Source organism: Chinchilla lanigera, unplaced genomic scaffold, assembly GCF_000276665.1.
Source record: "Chinchilla lanigera isolate Chin_1 unplaced genomic scaffold, ChiLan1.0 scaffold00010, whole genome shotgun sequence".
NCBI lineage: Eukaryota > Metazoa > Chordata > Mammalia > Rodentia > Chinchillidae > Chinchilla > Chinchilla lanigera.
In genome coordinates this window covers 752,262-771,593 of record NW_004955411.1, presented here as the reverse complement: position 1 = coordinate 771,593, position 19,332 = coordinate 752,262, and the positions used below count along the sequence as shown (strand labels likewise).

General features: G+C 38.1%; 1 protein-coding gene across 2 annotated transcripts in view; it reads right to left on the bottom strand.

Annotated features, from left to right (window-relative positions):
* The window catches only part of Hmgcll1 (3-hydroxymethyl-3-methylglutaryl-CoA lyase-like 1), a 120,756-nt gene extending 109,822 nt beyond the window's left edge, over nt 1-10,934 (bottom strand). For both annotated transcript variants that reach the window (XM_013510907.1, XM_013510908.1), the window contains exon 1: nt 10,864-10,934. The gene's annotated coding sequence lies outside the window, so the exon portion shown is untranslated. The remainder of the gene's footprint in view (nt 1-10,863) is intronic.
* Nucleotides 10,935-19,332: the final 8,398 nt, after the last annotated feature.

Sequence of the window (19,332 nt, the reverse complement as noted above, 5' to 3'; positions counted from 1 at the left end):
GTATATATATATATATATGTATATATATGTATATATATAGTGTATGTGTATGTGCTTTGGTATGCCAAGTAGTAATTTATATATTATTGACCTAAAATAGTATTGCTTCATGTTCTGGAAGAAAAAATATTAAAACCAAATTCTGGAACATAAAACACACATCCTCTAGACCAAATATAATTAGATTTTGCCACAATATAATACAGATAGCAAAGCAATATAGGATATACTTGGATTATCTACCCTTCAGTTCCTATGATTTCTACTATATGGGAATTGTATATTTTTGTTTATGCATAAATTTTATTTTCACATCTATTTTTCCTTCCTTAGAATTAATGAAATATCATTACTCTATCACACATCTCAGCACATTTTTAATATTTTAAACTTAATGATTCATGTTCTTGACATTTATCTTCTACTATGGCTCCTGACTGATAAGTAGAAAATACTGCCACTGCACTACGAATCTGGAGACGGAAGGCGTGATTACATGTGGCCTGTGCCAAGCGCTTCACGTGTCTTCATCAAAACTAGCTAAATTGGAATTTACACAAAATCAACAAGGATTGTATTTTTACTTTCCTTTCTCAGTAGCTTGAAAAGGAGTCCCTGGGCTTCTCATATCCGGCCTCAGGAAGAGAGAGAGGCTGCTGCAGTACTCTAAGCAGCAGCTTCTGAGAGGCTGGGGTCCCACATTCCAGACAGAGCACCCTGGGAAAGGACAGCAGAGCTGGACTCAGGGCTGGGAGACTCCTGTCCACCCTCCACACAAGGCAGCCTTCGTTCTCAGAAGTGCTGCGCAGAAACCAGGAGCAAGAACCCAGGGCAGTGTCTGGAGCAGCGCCACTAATCAGGGCGATGCTCCTCACAGCGGATGGGCTCCCAGTCCCGCACTGCCCAGAGACAAGCATATGGAAGTTCTCATACCAGCAGTGGGGCAGAGGTATGAAAACAACCGCTCGCCACTTGTTTTTCTCACACATTATCTTTTTTGATTATATGATCTCGTGCAATTTCTTTCATTATCTTGTGTTTCCAGACAACTGACAGGACATGTTCTTTTCTATGCTTTGAACAGTTCATGTGTGATCAAAATAATTTTTTAAATATTACAACTTTACCTCAGCACCAGATAGTTTACTGTTCTTCTATTTTATCAAAAAATAAAATGTCCAACAAAATAAGACGACAACAGTTAATATACTGTGCATCATTATCCTTAGTTACTCAAAACACAAGATACAGACCAAAAACATTCTTATAAAGAAGAAATAGATAGTAATAAAAAAAGAAGTTTTTCTTATTACACTTGTTGCCCTGAACTGTGTTTTATACCACACACTATGGATCTGGATGGGCTCTTAGAAACAAGAATAAATATACTGTTACTAAAGAAAGCAAAGTGATTCTTTCCAGCAGATTTTCTTTTTTAAGGAAATTTCAGTACATATAGGAAATCTACATGCTCGATATTTGGTATAAATGCAACAATACATTTTGTATGAACTGACTCTCCTAATAACTTCAAGTGTACTTTCTTGGAGTCTGAGCTACTTAAGGAAAAGCACATGAAGGATTTATGTCACAAAAATAATCTACAATGCTATTTACCTGAGGAAGAAGAAAGGAAGACAGCTGGTGGTCTGACGTGTATAGACAGGAAGGAGAAATCCATGAAAAGTTACTAGGAGCAATAAAAAAGTTTGAAAGATTTGGAATAAGCAGTCTCTGAAGGAAGGGTGATTTATTTTTCTTAAAATATTTAATCAACAAATGCAGGTTGTATGGATTCAAGGTGTACAAAGTGATGCTTCACATACTGTGCAATGATTATCACAGTAAAATTAATGAACACATGTACCACTACCCACGGTACATTGTAAATTCCCAGAATTTACTTATCTTTTTGTAAAATTAAGTTTATTGATACAATTTATATATACATAATATTGCTGAATTCTACAAGAGATTTAGAGCAGATCTAATGTCACTACTCTTCAAACTCTTCAATGAAACTTAAAGGAAGCAATACTCCCAAGCTCATTCCTGGAAGCAAGTATTACCCTGACACCAAAACCAGAGAAGGATCCAACCAAAAAAGAGAATGATAGGCCAGTCTCCCTAATGAACATACATGGAAAAATCCTCAGTAAGAAACTGGCAAACAGAATGCAGCAAATCATCAAGAAGATTCCGTACCGTGGCCAAGTAGGATTCATCCCAGGGGTGCAGGGACAGACAGTTCAACATATGCAAATATATAAATGTAATACTTGATATTAACAGAGCCAAGGACAAAAATCACATGATCATCTCAATAGATGCAGAAAAAAGCATTTGACATAGTCCAACACCGACTCATGATGAAAACTACAGAAAAGTGAAATAGATGGTCTTTATCTCAATCTGATAAGCCACCTTTAATGAACCCACAGGCAACATCATAATAAATGCTAAAAAAATGAAAAGCTTTCACTCTAAAATCAGGAACAAGACAAGCCTGTCTATTATCACCACTTTTATTAAATATAGTTCTGCAAACATGAGCCAGAGAAATAAGACAAAAGAAAGAAATAAAAGAATAAGGAGAAGCAAGGCAGAAGTTAAACTATCATTTTGTGTAGATGACATGAGACTCTACATAGAAGACCCCAAAAGCATTCCTCTACACAAATACTACACTCATCGAGAGAAAAATGAGGGAAACCACCCCCTCACAATAGCTTCCAAAATATTAAATACTTGGGAATCAATCTAACAAAGGAATTAAAAGACCTTTACATTAAAAACTACAGTACTCTGAAAAAGGAGATTACAGAAGATATCAGAAAATGGAATGAACTTGCTCTTGGGTAGGAAGAAACAACATAGTGAAAATGGTCATGTTTCCAAAATTGTTATACAGATTTAATGCAGTCCCAAACAAAGTACCATTAGCATACCTCACAGATCTAGAGGAACATTCCTAAAATTCACTTGGAACCAGAAGAGACCTAGAATAGCAAAGGCAATCCTGGGCAACAAAGGCAAAGCAAGGGACATCACAATCCCTACCTTAAAATTATACGACAAAGCCACTGTGACAAAAACAGCATGGTTCTGGCAAAAAAACAGACCTAAAGAAAGGTGATTTATTCATGCATCTTACATCTCAGGCTGGAAATGCTGGGTCTCAAAAAGAATTAATAATGAAAGGTAAGCTACCTCATCCTAAGCATCTGTAATCAACAATAGTTTGTTTCCTTAAAGTGATAGCCTAATGTAGAATTTAGGTAATGTATTAAAAGAGAAAGATTAAATTAAAATTAGTATTACATAATTTTGTTCTTACAATGGAAGTTCTTACTGGTCAACAGACAGGGATGATGTGATAGAAGAAAAACAGGCCCTGGAATCTGCCTGGCAAGTGCTTTAGGGAGAGGTTTCCTAACTCTCTGGGCTTTCATTTTCTCATTTTGGAAATGAGCATGACAGGATCATCTTTGCAGAACTCTGGGAGTTTAGAATTACGTAAAACCTTTGGCAAGTCACTGGAATAAGTTCAGTGTTGACAAAGAGTATTTGGTATTATCACTGTCATTTTTATGCAGTCTCCCAAAGTCTTATTCATGATACTCTGTTAAGAGTTAACATAGCATTTTGTACCACATATATTCTTTGATTTGTTCCATATGATAAATCCTTACAAATCTACAAGTGTGATAAAATAATACTACTTCAACTACATAATATATTTTGATTAAGACAAATGATTGACATTCTATTTAATAAATTATCACTGTGTCTTTCCTACTGAAAGGTCAGCACCTGTAGAGTTTCTTCAAAGAGATCTAGATCTCCAGGGATGAAGATTTATGCAAGCTTTATATTCCTTCCCCTTAACTCAAACTTTCCTTTCAATATTAGCTAGAACATACATTCAAAAAAATTACCTTAAATTAGATATTAAAATATTGTCATAAAGGAATGGGGGCTAAGTGATAGCAGACACTCCTAAGTGAAACCCTGAATGTCTACATCTGTTTCTCCACAGGCCTTGGAAATAACTTTTAAATGCACCCTGAAAACCTAGGCAAATACAGCACCAAATTATCCTCAGCTTTAATGTCTGACCAGGTTCACAGCTTTCTGTAAAATGTAAGGGTAGATCTGTCCCATATCACTTTCAAAATAAGGGAACTGTCAATCCTTAAATCAAAATTCTCAAAAAGTAGAAATTGTGTCTAACAAAAATAAGATTCATATTTTCACTTCGACGTTAACCTATGACCGGTTTCTATTTCACAGTGAAATAAATACAGATTGAGTGAAGAATTTCAAAAGTGAATGCCAAACTCTGTACACCCAGTGGGTTACAGATGCAGGAACGTGGCGGCAGTGAGCCACTCTACTTCCTTCAAGATCCAAAAACATTTGGAAAGAAACCCCAAAGAGAACATGTGTGTCAGACATCTTTCCTTTTGGGGTTTCCTGCCTTGTTGTTTGCCAAACTTCCTAGACCTCATTGCTTGTTAATAAAGTTCAACAAAAAGACCTTATGAAATGCTGATTTCATAGAGTGAAACTTGCATTAAAGGAGTTTTTATGTAGTGGAAGTTTCCTGCCATCTGTATTTCCATACTTCACAAAATCAAGGAAGTGTGACTTGGAAAGTTACAAGCATAAGGTGACATTTGAGTGCTTGCTGTCTACACTGACACTGACCCAGAACTGAAGCCCGTATCTTAGACTTTGCAACAGGGAAGCTGCCTACCCCTAAGGATACTCCTCCACCCTGAGCACTTCTGATGCTCCTGGAGGTGAGTAATAGTGCACACTGTGCAGTTTAACTCTATAGAAACACAGACAGGGAAAATGGGAGAAAAACTGAACTCAAATGCTTTGACCTTAACAACAGTACTCATGAAAGGAGGAAAAACATTTTTAAACTTCCTTTAGCAGTAGACTTTAAAAGTAGTTGTAGATTTAACTGAAAAATAATGAGCTAAAACTAACAATTCTCGTACCATAAAATAGCTTCCAGTCTTCAGGACTATCATTATTTTATCTTCCGTGTAATTAAATACATAATCTTACTGATTAAAAGTCAGTTAATTTTTCTCAATACAATCAATATTTATTATATTACAACCACTGTATTAATCAGCTTTCCCACTGCTGGGACCAAATACACAACATCCCCAACTTAGAGGATAAAAGATTTGTGTCACGGTTTCAGAGGATTCAGTCCATGGTTAGCTGGTTTCACAGGAGAAGCATCATGGTGCTCACTCAATTGCCTTCAGGAAGCAGAGTGGGTAAACAGCACAAAATAGGGAGGATATGGGAACCAGTTACAAATCTCAAGGTCATGCCTCTATGATCCACACAGACATATTCAGAAATGTGTTTTATTAATCCCCTGGGCTGCTCCAAAGCAAATCAAGTTGATAATTTACCTTAACCATAACATTCCAACCTTGTCATCTTGACACCCATACACATATCCTTAAACTAGTTAATCTTCAAGGAAACACAATAGCAAGTGCATAATTCCACCTCACATGATACAACTGTCCTGCGTACAACCAAAACACAATATTCCCTACCCCTAGAGTCTCAGCAGTTCCAGAATTGCTAAAAAGCCCATGTCAGTGTGTTGTCTGAGTCTCAAGGCTAACTCTTAGTTATGAAAGCAGCAGCCTCTGAATTCCTGGAATGGGGGGGCAGAGTGAAATGAATCCCAGGGAACAATTCCTTAGAAGGCTCTTTTCAGGCGGGGATCCCAGGGACTCTACTCTAAGATGAAAAGTTTATACTTTTACACCCTTTAGCCAAGATATCTTGCTGATTTCTGAATCTGATTTCTGCTCTCATGGCATCTTTCTTCTTGTTCCTGTACAAAGTATTTAGTGTCTTTTTGATGATGCTAAATTCTTCAGCAGCCACATCTTTTTTGGCCCAACTTTACATGTGGTTCCTTTTGGGCCTAAATTTTCCTGCTCTGCTTTTTGAGCACTGATAACCACTATAAATCTGCTAAAAGCAGACACCAGTATCCATGCTACAGTCTGAATATTGGGGCACCTTGAAATTTCCTCTGCCAGATCAACCAGTCCAGTACCCCTATATTTAGTTTCCTGGAAAGTCTCAGGACATAGGAAAAATATAGGTAATTGTTTTTGCCAGTCTATAACATGCATGGCTTCTGAGTCATTCCACAGTTTTAAATCTCCTGAGTCTGGCCTTTAATGTTCACATTTCTATCAGCACTCTAGCTTCTTAGCTGGGCTCAGAATTGGCCAACAGGCTCTTCATACAGCATTCTAGAACTTCTCTAGCTCTTCTCCAAACATTTCCATGCTTGTACGGCAAACCAGTTCCAAAGGTTTCTGAACCAGATGGTAAGGTATAGTCATAGCAACAGGCCCACTCTTGGTCTTCATTTTCTTTATTAGTAAGCTTTGCCACTGGGAGACCGAATATCTGACAACCATGACTTGAAAGAAGAAAGATTTACTTGGTTTATGGTTTCACAGGATCCAGTGCAAGGCCAAATGACTACAAGGTAGCAACATTATGGCAGAGACATATGCACCACAAAGCAGCTTAGTTCATAGTGGCAGAAAAGTGAAGCAGGGCAGCCAGACCAGAGTAAAAAGGACCAGCGACTAGACAGTACCCAATGTACTTCACGATTTACCCAGACACAGGCATAAGCATTCTTTGCTCATCCCCTACGTAGTTCCCAAGCTAATCAAATTGACAGTCTCCCTTACCAGTCTCAGCCAAGGATATTTACTGTAGTTATAATATGCAACATATAAACATTTAATGAGCATCTAAATATTTAGATGTTCTGAATAACAGAAAAAGAAAACAGAACTGCACCCCTTAAGACCTCAATATACTCATACATTATAAATTTAACAAAGGGCTATTTCAATCTATTTAACACTATTTGGTAAGAGACTCTGCATAAATGTAGAAAATTCTGCACAAATGCAGAAAAATAATCACTATGAAAGAATGTGGTTTGGCAGAGAGAGAGACGTAGACTTTACAAGAGAAAACACAGTTCCTATATTCATTAAAAGTGAATGAGCCTCCATTCTCAAATCAAATTGGAAAAAAAATGAGCAAATTTTTTGAGATACTGGTATTGAACCCAGGGCCTTCTCAGTGAGCTACATGCCCAGCCCTTTCTATATTGTATATTGAGATGGGGCTACTAAGTTGCCAAGGTGCCCAGGCTACATTTGAATTTGAGATTCTCCTACCTCATCCTCCCAGAGTGGTGTGATCACATGTGTATTATGCCATGCCTGGCTCATAAAGCCACTTTCATCATCATCTACCTTTAAATTTTTTTCTTGTAAGATATGGTAGATTAGATACGAAGATTAATGTAGACAGAGATGTGGCTTGACGTGTCTACACACAAATGCGCACTAACTCTCTGTGACATCACTCTATTCACTCCACACATCATCATCATCGTCTTCTTGTTCTGACCAGGAATGCTAACTATCCACACTCCACCTGACCCTCAAATCCTACTCTAGCACAAAGTCTGCTATTCTCTAATTCCACATGCACTGAATTGAAACAAGTTGACAGATTTGTGCTTTTAATTGCAAGAAAGATTTTCAGAAAAAAAATAACACAAATAAAACACAGAATGGAAAAATTAGCTTTTAAAAGAACGCAGCAATGAAGAATGACAATATAGCCTGGGAAATGCACTGAGACTTCAATTTTCATGACACGCTGTCTCCTCCCTAAAATGGTCTTCACTGCACCGCAAGTATTAGAGTGACAGACCCAGACTTTCTTCTTCCCGGATCAGGAAGGAAGTGTCAGCTGCTCTTTATGGCTCTGGCCCCTTCATCATAGCTTGCAATTATTTGGTATATTTTTGCTTGTTTGTTTGTCTGTTTGTGGTACTGGGAAGATGTTAGACATGGCAAGAAAGGGCTCTACCACTGAGCCACACCCCAGTCCTGTATTTTTAAACACTGTCTCAGAAACCTTTTACTTGACATTCATAGAGATTACTATGTAGAGAATTTTTCTGACACAAAATCTGTTTTTTTAATATTTTTGGAATAATATTCACCCATCGATATTTGTTTCTGTGAGAAAATATCATAAAAATTGACATAAAAATGGTGAGATCCAAGAAACAAAATTAAAAACACCTGAGTAGTCATTTAGGACTGAATTCTGCTCATTCAGAAAAAAGAAAGGTGTCCTAATTGGAAGACAGCAACCTTCTGGTCACTTGAAGACAGCTTCCTGCTGGCTGAGTGATGACAATTAAGCTTTACAACATTGAAAAATTGTGCCAGTGTTCAGAAATGTCCCGGATAGTCACATTAAAATATTCCCCTGCAGTTCTCCAGGAAGTATCACAAAACAAATATTTTTAAGCACACAAAGTAATTTTAATGTCTAAGATAGCAAAATATATGAATAGAAAGAACAAGTCTGACTTAACAGCACTTTGTGTACCTATATTCTATGTGTAATAACAGCCAAACAAGTTATTTCCAGAGGTTACATTTGGCTTACCTGGGCAGTAACATACGTCTCCTGCCTAGATTAATAACAGTAAAAAGAGCAGTGGGAACTAGGCTTCTAAATGTTGCTTTTGTTTACAACACTGCAAGTAGGCCTGACAATCACTTTCAAATCCAAATTTCTATTAAAATAATAGCTTCCAAATGGAAGATTCTGCTTTATCTCCTTAATGACCTTGTGTTGCGTGTGACTGACTATAATGTCATGGGTCCCTGCAGTCTCGCCTTGCAGTTGATGAGGAACAATGTAAAGAAAGAAAGCTGAAAGCTAAATGTGTAAAAGGCAAGAAGAAAGGGCCGGGGGGGAAGTTACAGCACGGAATGAACAAGCATACAGGAAGCCAGAGGACTTGGAAGAGCTCAGCGCTAATGAAAAAAACAAGAACACAGAGCAGGGGGCGGGAAGGACAGAGAAGCCAGCTGGAATAAAAGAAAGCAAGGAATACAGGAGCCAACAGAAACCCAAGGACAGAAAGTATTGAAGATTGAAAGGAACAGGAAATTTATTGGAAACCAGGTTGTTTTTCCTTTTGTATCCAATGCAACTCTATTCCAGGCTGAACTCTAGTCTCAACTTCCAAGAAGCCAGAAGGGAAGTTAAAACTCATAGCCATCTTTTTTTTCATGGTCAGGAGCCAGGAGCTCTGGAAAGGCTGAGGAGAGCAAACAGGATAGGACCGTAGGCACTCTGACAGCAGATACAGGGATAGAGAGGTTGCGGTAGCATCCAGCACAGTGTTTACAATCTTCAGGAGAATAAAATCAGAGATAATTGGACTCTGACTCAGACCTATTGAATCAGAACCTCCGCTGTATGTAGTAAACACCTCAGGTGAGTCCTACACACAGGAAAGGAAGCACTGGGACAGTGGTGAAAACAACAGGCTCTGGAACTACCTGAGCACAAATCCTCACTCAGCTCGTCAACAACTGTTGACTAAGAGAGTGTTTATCAGCCTTTAAATTCCGAATTTACTGACTCTTTACATAGATTCTTATAAAGATTAAATGAATTATTTCATGTAAAGCAAGTAGGCAGTGCCTGGTACATACTGAGTGGTAAGTAGTGATACTGTGTAGCTCTAAGACCTTGAAATGGAAAACATATCAAATAACATAGTTTGATTGATTAAAAATGAAAGATGAGGAAGAGGCAAAATAGATATACAATGGTTTATAAAACACCAATGAACACACAATTCCTAATGGCACAGAAATCAAACCACAAGCCCCCCTGGTGTCTATCCCGGGCCTCAGCGTGCACAATCCAGAAATTTCCTTTCAGAAATCTAAATCTGGCAGGCCTTGACCTAAAGCTTTTCTTTCCATGAGTGCATGTATGTCAAATCAAATAAAAGGTGGCTCCATGACCTAGCACTCTCACAAAGGAGAAATGAAGATTCTCTTAAAATGCAATACATCTAGGACATGGCTGCTGCTGAGACAAACTCACACAACCATAAAACTGCCAAGACTAATTAATTTGGTACCTACTTTATTTCATAATTTTGTTGTCTTGTTTCTCAGATATAATTTCCAAGGTTCACTAATCCTTCCAAAGAACTTTGTATGGTTTTCTGTTTTTCCCCTTATGCTAAGATTTAATTCTTTTTTAAAAAAATACTTCTATTTAGAAACTCAGCTCTCTCGTTAACAAGCTTCACTTCATTCTTTATCTCCTTTCTGAATATTCCTAATATCTCCTGAGATTTAGGGAGACTGCAGTGATGCTTGTGGAAGACACCTCACTTGCAACCTTCATATAAAGAGCTGCTTAATTCCCTGTTCTTTGCTTATGGACTGGAAGTAAGAGTAATATCTTTGCTTTCTGTCACTTCCTGAAGGCTCTTACTTCTTCCAATAGTGTCCCTGCCCCTCTAGGAGCCACGTGCTTTGGCTATGTTGTCCTTTACCCCAGCTTGATGACTTGTATCCGTCACCGTTCAAAGCCATTAGAATACAGCTCACATTGGCCCCAGTAATTCCCAAGGCCAGCATCATCCCGCAGTGTGCTCAGTGCCCCTGGTGGGCCTTCCAGCTGATATTTGTTCCAGGAAAATTCATTAGTCTGTTACTCTGCTTCAGCTATTATTCACCTGATTATGAAATGGGCTTATTGCTATTTATGATCACTCACATACTACATTCTCAACCACAAACACCTATCCTTTCAATTTTCTAACTTTATTGTGCCTATGATCAAATCTGGGGCCTCATGTCAGTATTACAACAAGGCTTTGGGACACCCTACTGTGCCTCAGCCATCAGATGTCTTTCAGCAACAAAGAAGACTTACAAATGGCAAAGTGTCCAGCACTGGCACTTGAAGAACTGTAGTGTAATAGTAAAACAGGAGTTCTCGAGATGAGTCAGTTCATTCTTTCAAGTACATCTTTTGCTCCAAACAACAGTATTGACTTCAAAATTATTTTTAAAGCTCATGAATAAACTGAAACATAGGAAATGTAAATGAGTGAGGGTGACAGAAATGGCAGAAGACGATAAACATATAAATATCCATACAAACATAATTAGATATAAATTTGTGAAAGTATGCTGAGTAATCAGAAGAACAGCTTCTAAAAGATACATTTAAAGCAAAATAATAGATACATACCCATGCCAAAGAGAGCAAAAATGTAGAATAAATTTATTTATTATGTATTTATTTTTGGACTCGCCATCATACACACAGATAGAGATATGAACATATTCATATAATTAAGAGTACTAACAAGCCTACAAAATGCTTTGAACAAACTCATAAACTGAAAGCTACAGAAAGAAAGAGATAATGGAATGAGTACAGAAAAAGAGGAATACAAATAGTCAAAGCAAGATAGATTTAAAATGATCGATGAATGCCACATCACTGGTATCAAGAAGTTCTGTTGTACTACTGTACAGTAAGGTAACTACAAGTAACAATAATGTGTGTACTTATAAAAAGCCGGAAGAAAGGATTTTTAAAGTTTACAATTAATATTTGAGGAGATAGATATGTTTGACCTTATTTTAACATTATACAATGTATCAAATGTCAAATGGAACAAATATTTGCATTCATATACTGCTAAGGAGGAGAGATGCTGGTAAAAATCCTACTTTCAGTTAAGAGTTCTGAAGGACTACAAGATAAAAATAAGGATAAAGAGAAAAGGTTAAGCCTTCACCACAAAGTAGAGCCAACTGTATACAGCTATATAAGCACCCAACGGGCTCAAGGTAAGTAATCTCTACACTGAACATTAGCCAAACGCAAAAGAAATTCTTTCATCAAAGGATAGTACCATGCATTCTGAGCCTCAAGTTATAAAACAGTTCATGGTAGATGTCTAACATGCAAACTAATGCTAGTAGGAATTTCAGGAGAAAGACAGATGAACCGAATGACTGGAGATGTGGATACTGAAGTTATCAGACATGGAATTTAAAGTAACTTTGACCAACAGTTATAACAGTTATAATAGTTATGACAGAACTAAATCTAGCTCTAAAAAACCACACAAAATTCTCTATCTCAAAGCTATAGTACTAACAATTAGATTAGCACACATTAGACAAAGCTGAAGAGGACATTAGTGATAGGGAATATAAGAGAGAAGAAAATATTCAGACAACAGAGTCCAAAGCAAGTACAAAAATACAGAAAGGAATGTAAGAAATCTAATAAGCATTGTGTCATAATCTAAGAATTGCTACAAACCATTAGCTAAACAAATAAGCAGAAAACTATACCTAGACAAACCATCATGATTGAAAATCAAACATAAGACAAATGAAAGACATAATATTATCAGATAAAAACAAAGCAAGTAACTCATTTTTTATCTTTTTAGCTTTCTGTTGTATTTAAATCTGTATTTTGTTTCTTTTTTCTCTTCTTTGTTTTATTAGTGTATGTATGCAACACATAATAATTACATTCACCTTAGGAAACTGGTACATACACTTGTATTTTAATTATACTGCTGTCACACATTTTAATTAAATACATACTCAATATTCATTTTAAGTTCTGAACATCATGTATGTGTTTGTTTATAAGCACACATGTGTATAATACCAAATAAATTTGAAAGAAAATATCCTTGAAAATTTTTAGTATAGAAAATATTAAAGTAGATACTTCTAATTGAAAGAAAATAATCTCAGATATAAGAATAGATATGAAGAAATGAATGAAGACCAAAGGAAAGGGAAAATATTGTATAAATATAAAAAGATTCTGACTGAACAAATATACTTTGCAAATGTATCATATAGAAAATGAATATACATCACAACAAAAATCAAACATCAGGAGACTATAAATGAAGTCAAAGTGTTATATTTCCGTTTTCAGCAAGTTGTATTTGTACCCATTTATATCACAGCTTAATTAATCAAAATGGTGCACTGATCTTGTAGTTACCAACTAAGAGAATAATTACCATGTCAATGTAAGGGAAAAGGAATAATAAAAGTACATTATTTCAGAAGAAGCCCAGAAAAGAAGAAAGGGAAATAAAAACAATGAATATAGTAAATCAACAGAAAACTGAGATGGTAGTTTGGTTTTTTTCCTTAAGATTGATTCCCACTCATCCTAAGGCATTTCATAAAGATACTAAAACCTGCATGGTTTCAAACTAAAAGGGAATAGCTGCATTACTGTTTCATTAAACTTAAGAAGAAACATAATATATCTAGGTTAAGTTCCAGAGACTCTTTAGTACTAAACAACTTTACTTTGAATAATAAATTTTTCTGAGAGCAAACATAACATTAAAGATCCAGCTTCAATGTAAAATAACTCAAAATTAAGCCTCACATAATATAAAATTGTATTTTTAGAAATCTAATAGGCTTGAGACAGTGTTTACAATAGAATTTAGATCTTTGGAAATTTTATTTTTGAAGCAAAGTATTAATATATGAGGAAACTTAGCTTCTAAAAATCAAAGAGGAATTGCTTAACTAAGAATCTTATCTAATCAAAACAGAAATAATTAAATCAGCTTTATCATACCCATTTGAGCAGAGACAAATGCAGAAAATAAGGCTATAAGAAATAGTTTAATCTTACAATAAAAAAAAAATTAATGTATTTGTCTACCCAGCTTTGCATAGTGATACATGTCTGTAGTCCCAATATTCTGGCAAGATGAGGCAGGTGGAAAACTGCAAGCTCGGGGCTGGGGATTTAGCTCAGCGGCAAAGTGCCTGCCTGGCAAGCGCAAGGTCGTGAGTTCGGTTCCCGGTACCGGAGAAAAACCAAAAAAAAAGAAAGAAAACTGCAAGCTCAAGCCCAACTGGGACAATTTAGCAAAACATAGTGTCAAAAAAAAATTACAAAGAGGTAGGGATGTAGCTCAGTATGAAGTTCATTGTTTAATACAAGGAGACAGAAAGAGAGAGAGAGAGAGAATATTAGCAAATTTTCAATGATCCAAAGAATACTACCTCAAACAAATTAATTAATCTCTGCATCAACTATTTTTATAACAGGTACTAAAATCATTAAGGTATCACCATAACACAGGCACACATACAATACTTACTTTCACCTCAATCATATATCAAGAATATAGTAGTATCTTGAATGTACAAACCAAAATGTTAAGGTGTAGCAAGCTGCTGCGTGTACAAAATTGCAGAATAAATTTGTCCTGAAAAAAAATTGTGATTCTTAATCTTCTGTTGCACAGCTCAACATTCTTTGAAAATATAGCATTTTCTGTCTAGTCCAGCTGCAGCCAATCTACTCCACATCACATGGCCAGGGTTCCTCCTGACTGCCTCCACCACCCACCCTATGGAGTGTGGGGAAAGCTCTTTGCTACTTTTTCACAGCTCCAGAATCTGTTTCCTTCTGTCTCCCCAACGAAGCCTGACAGTGTCCATACCCTCATTCTCACTGATATCACACTTGTGTAACAAATATCTGTCATACTTGGGATTTTCAATCATTGTTCTAGACTCTGAACAAATGCTAGGAATTTTTAAATTATGTGATGTATATGTCCTAGAAAGGAACATGACCTCACATGTGTTGGTTCGGAAAGTACATATCAGTCCCTAAAATCTGAACAGACATTTTCTCAGGTACAAAGGGCCCAGTGATAGACTGCTTCCTTCCTCCTGTTGTGCCCAGCGTACTGCAGGGAACTAAACATCAAATAATCACAAAAACAAATACATAGTCCATAGGACATAAAACAAATATGACACTATGCAATAAAAGTGTGACAAAGGCTTCTAGGCCTTAGAGTCTGGAAAAGATTTCATGAGAAAGTAATATTCAAATTGAGAGCTGATGGACAATCAGAAGTTAATTAGTTGACAAGATTCAGAAAAATCAAGTAAAGAGTCAAGGAAACATGCCTTACTGGGAACTAAGGGAAGGCAACAGGGACTAATGCAGTAAAGGTAAGAAAAAATACATTGAGATGACACTCCTGAGAGATACAATGCTTGTAAATGGTCTTTTGACCATTTAAGGCTCCAGAGAACCCATTATAAGGTTTTTTTTTTAATCTATTCATAAAAGCAATGAGAATTCACAGATGGCTGGAAAAGAGGAGGATAACATGATTCTCTTTGAAACAGAGGAACTTCTGAGAAGACGGTGGAGTAGTAAGCAGTGGGGGAAAAGTGTCTCTGAGATGTGCTGTCCAGACATTGGAATATTACAACATGAGGAAGAGAAGAAGAAGGGAAGCAGATTCCCTGGACCCAGGAAGGACCTGAAGGCTCAAACCTGTGGATACACAGTAACTGCTGGCAAGCCCAGGGGCTCCACAGAGAGATGCAGTAATGCAACAGAGGAGTGGATGCCATGCACTGCGCTCACTGGTGAGTGGATCACATGTGGCCTCCTTATGGGAGACTGTGATTGGCTGGGAGCCATCTTGGACAGGAGCTAACTGAGCTTGTAACTCAGGACAACTGCTGGCTCCACCTAGTGGCTTCCAGCTGAGTTCAAGCCTGAGGAAGTTGCGCTGACTGCTGCAGGCTGAACAGGTCTGGTTCCAGCCTCACTGCCAGAAACCCACCTGAATTTCAGGGGAAATAAAGGTGCAGGCTTGCTGAGATTGTCCACTACCCCACCATAAAGGACTGCTGGCTTGCTGGGATAACTAACAGTCTGTGGGCTCTGTCTCCCCAGATTGTCTACCAGTGACAGCAGAGATACACCTTGAAGTGGACATTTTTTTTCTTCTTTTTTTTTTTTTTTTTTTTTGCTTATTTACTTTTGTTTTGTATTGGGGGTTTTTGTTGTTGTCAGTTTGGTTTTTTGTTCATTGTTTGATCTTGTTTTAGTGAGTGTAAACATTGTTTCTAGTTTTTCTGTGGTTGTTGTTTGGTTCCATTTTTCCTTCTCTCTTTCCCTCTTGTCTTCTGCATCAGTTTCCTAAAGTTTATGTGATCCTCCTTTGTATTGCTTCTAATCTCTTTCTCTTCTTTTAATTCTCTATGTTTTCACCTAATCCTTTTTAAATTTTCTGCCCCGGAAGTAAAATTGGCACACTAGGGACTTATTAATTGCATACAATTTTCTGTTTATTTTAGATTTTGTTATATAACCATAAATCTAGTTTATATGGTTAAAAGTGGCAAATCAATGATTACCTCAGTTTGTCATTATCTAGGTTGTGTTTGATACTATTGTTACTATTGATTGACCACTTTAGCCAAAATTGCATAATTGTTCTATCCAGCTGTTCTTCCTGGTATTCCAAGCCTGAGATTGCCTAAGGGTCAGAGAAAATACTGTAAGCCCTTGCCAAAGAACCAGGGGCTGGGCCCAGCAGGTAGCAACTTCTTATCCTCACTATACTGAAGCGGTAGGATCTTACAACAGACTCAAAACCCAAAAACCAGCTATACCTGGAAGACACCTCTGAGAAACAGTAATTTCCTAAGGGTTCTAAACATAGCAAAAAGGCTACTTACTATAGGCAATGTATAAGCATCAACGCAGGAATTAAACTAAAAAAAATGAAAATAAGAGAGAAAGTGACAACCCCAAACATCCAGTTCACCAAAGGCAAACCCACAGGGCAATGAAGTGGGACAATACAAAAGCCACCTGCCTGGCCTCTCTGAAGTGATAACAACAAAGCAAATGAACAAGGTTCTAGGAAAAAATCAAATGAGAAATAATTTCAGATAACTACAGAGATGGTGTCCACAATGAAAACGATGCTTAGTGACTCTAATACAGATACAGATAAAAAAAATAAGGAAAATGATGGAAACAGATAAAAAATATGAGGAAAATGATGGAAACCATGAACGTCCAACATAGGGAAGAAATGGAATCCACAAAACAGATTGAAACAGATATCCAGGAGACTAAAAATTCCATTGAAAGTATCCGCAGCAGAATAAATTGATGTGAGGACAAAATCTGAGACATAGAAGACAGGCCTGCAATCAGTGATTATGAAAAGAAAGATTTCTTAAAAATAGCAATGGACCAAGAGAAATCACTCCAGCAGCTGCAAAGAAGAATAACATAAGATTGATTGGAGTCAATGAGAAAGCAGGAGATAGCACAAATGATATAAAAATCCTGTTCACAAATGTCATGGCAGAAAACTTCCCTGGCAGAGAAAAAGAATTTGACACACTGATAAGAGAGGCATGTAGAACTCCAATTAGCCATGATTAAAATAAAACTACAGTAAGGCATATAACAGTCAAGATTCCAGAAATTCAACGCAAGAACAGAATATTAAAAGCTGTTAGGGAAGAGAAATAAATCACCTATAAAGGAAAGCTCATCAAAATCACAGCTGACTTCTCAACACAAGCCCTCAAATCAACAAGAGCTCAGAGTTAAACATTTCAAACCCTAAAAGAAAACAAGCTCCAACATAGATTGTTGTACCCACAAAAACCATCTCTCAAAATTGATGCTGAAATAAGATACTTCCATGACAAAGAACACCCGAGAAATTCATGAACAATGAACCAGCACTCCAAAATGTTCTGAAGGACATTCTAGACAGAGGTAATGAGTACAACTCTATGAACCCCAACAGAATGAATCCAACAGGTACAACAAACAAACAGAATGGATCAAGAAGCAAGATCTAACAATAGGCTTCCCAGAGCAAAAGTCAAAGGATGGAAAACAATACTCCATGTGACAGGAACCTGGAAAGAAGCAGGGGTAGCTATTCTATGTACAGACAACGTGGATTTTAAACCAAGACTGATTAACAGAGACAAAGAAGGTCACTACATCCCTGAAAAGGGAACAATCCAGAGTAAGAGATAACAATCATAAATATATATGCAACAAATACCAGTGTACCCAACTACATAAAACAAACGTTAACAGACGCGAAAAATCAAATAAGCACTAATACAATTGTATTGAGGGATCTCAATACCCCACTGTCACAAATAGATCAGCGAGACAAAAATTCAACACTGAAGTATTAGAACTCAACCAAACTTTTGAACAAATGGATTTAGTTGATCTCCACAGAGTGTTCCACCCCACAGTATCAGAATATACATTCCTCTCAGCTGCACATGAGACATTCTCCAAAATAGACCACATACTAGCCCACAAAACATGCTTCAGTCAATGCAAAGGAACTGAAATTATCGCATACATACTATCAAATCATAGTGTTTAAAATAGGGAACATTTCTAGCTACCTTCAGGGACACATGCAGAGTGACTAGACCAGTGCAACAATCCAGGCATCCATGAGCAGTGACGCCATTTTAAAACTAGTGGTAGCAGGAAAGTTGGATCAGTCTGGGAAAATTTCAAGAAGTAAAATGAAGGACCCCGTGGCAATCTGGGTGCGGGAAAAATGAAGGAACAGGAACTTTGGGTTTCCATTCCCTCCAGGGGAACTTCACGAGAAAGCCTAGAGTGAAAGGGAGGGCAGTACGAGGCCAATTTTGGAAACTTTTAGTTCGAATTGTTCCTGAGATACTCAAGTGATGATTCTAGGCGATAAGCTGAACACTGGAACCTCTGCTGAGACAGGTCCTGACCTAACCCTGGAGAAGACTCATCTACAAACAGTAAGGGCGCTGTCCGTGCGCGCGGCCCTGACCGACCAGACAAGGGCCAGCAGGCGGAGGCAGGGCTTCGGGCACCACAGGCGTGTGAGAGGCACGCCTGCCCACAGGAAGATCCGCCGCACGGCCCGCTGTCAGGCTCGAAAACTACGACCCAACAGAACTGCGACAAAGCAGAGTTATTTGTAAGATGGCAAAGAGCACACAGAAATGAAAATTAATTTTAAAGGGAGAGGTTGGACAAAAGAAGAGAGTTTTCCACTGTATTTTAAGGACCAACGGGACTTTTCCAGGAGAACAGCTGAGGGCTACAAATAGCTATTTCTCCAGGAAAGCTGCAGTGGCCGAGCGGGTCCCAGGCCGCTGGCCCTCGGCCTTGGTCGGGCGGCTCGGAAGCCGACTGCGGCGCACGCCTGACGCGGCAGCGGACAGCTCAGCGCTCCTCCGCGCGCTCCCTTTCCACGGGCTTTCAGCTTCACACAGCAACTACCACTAGCACGTCAGAACCGTGAAACTCCAAACTTCACGCTTTTGAAGGGAAATTTAAGTTTCTTCATGCACTTCCTCATGTCTCCGCCTTTCTGGCGGAGCCCGCGTCACACACGTCACGGGGTCCCGAGTCTGCGCCGTCCTTACCCGCCGTCAAGCACCACGCGGGGCCGCGCCTGAACGAGCGCCCGCCTCCTCCCCCGGGGCGCGCGGGGTCGGGCGCGTCAGGCCGCCGGGCCCC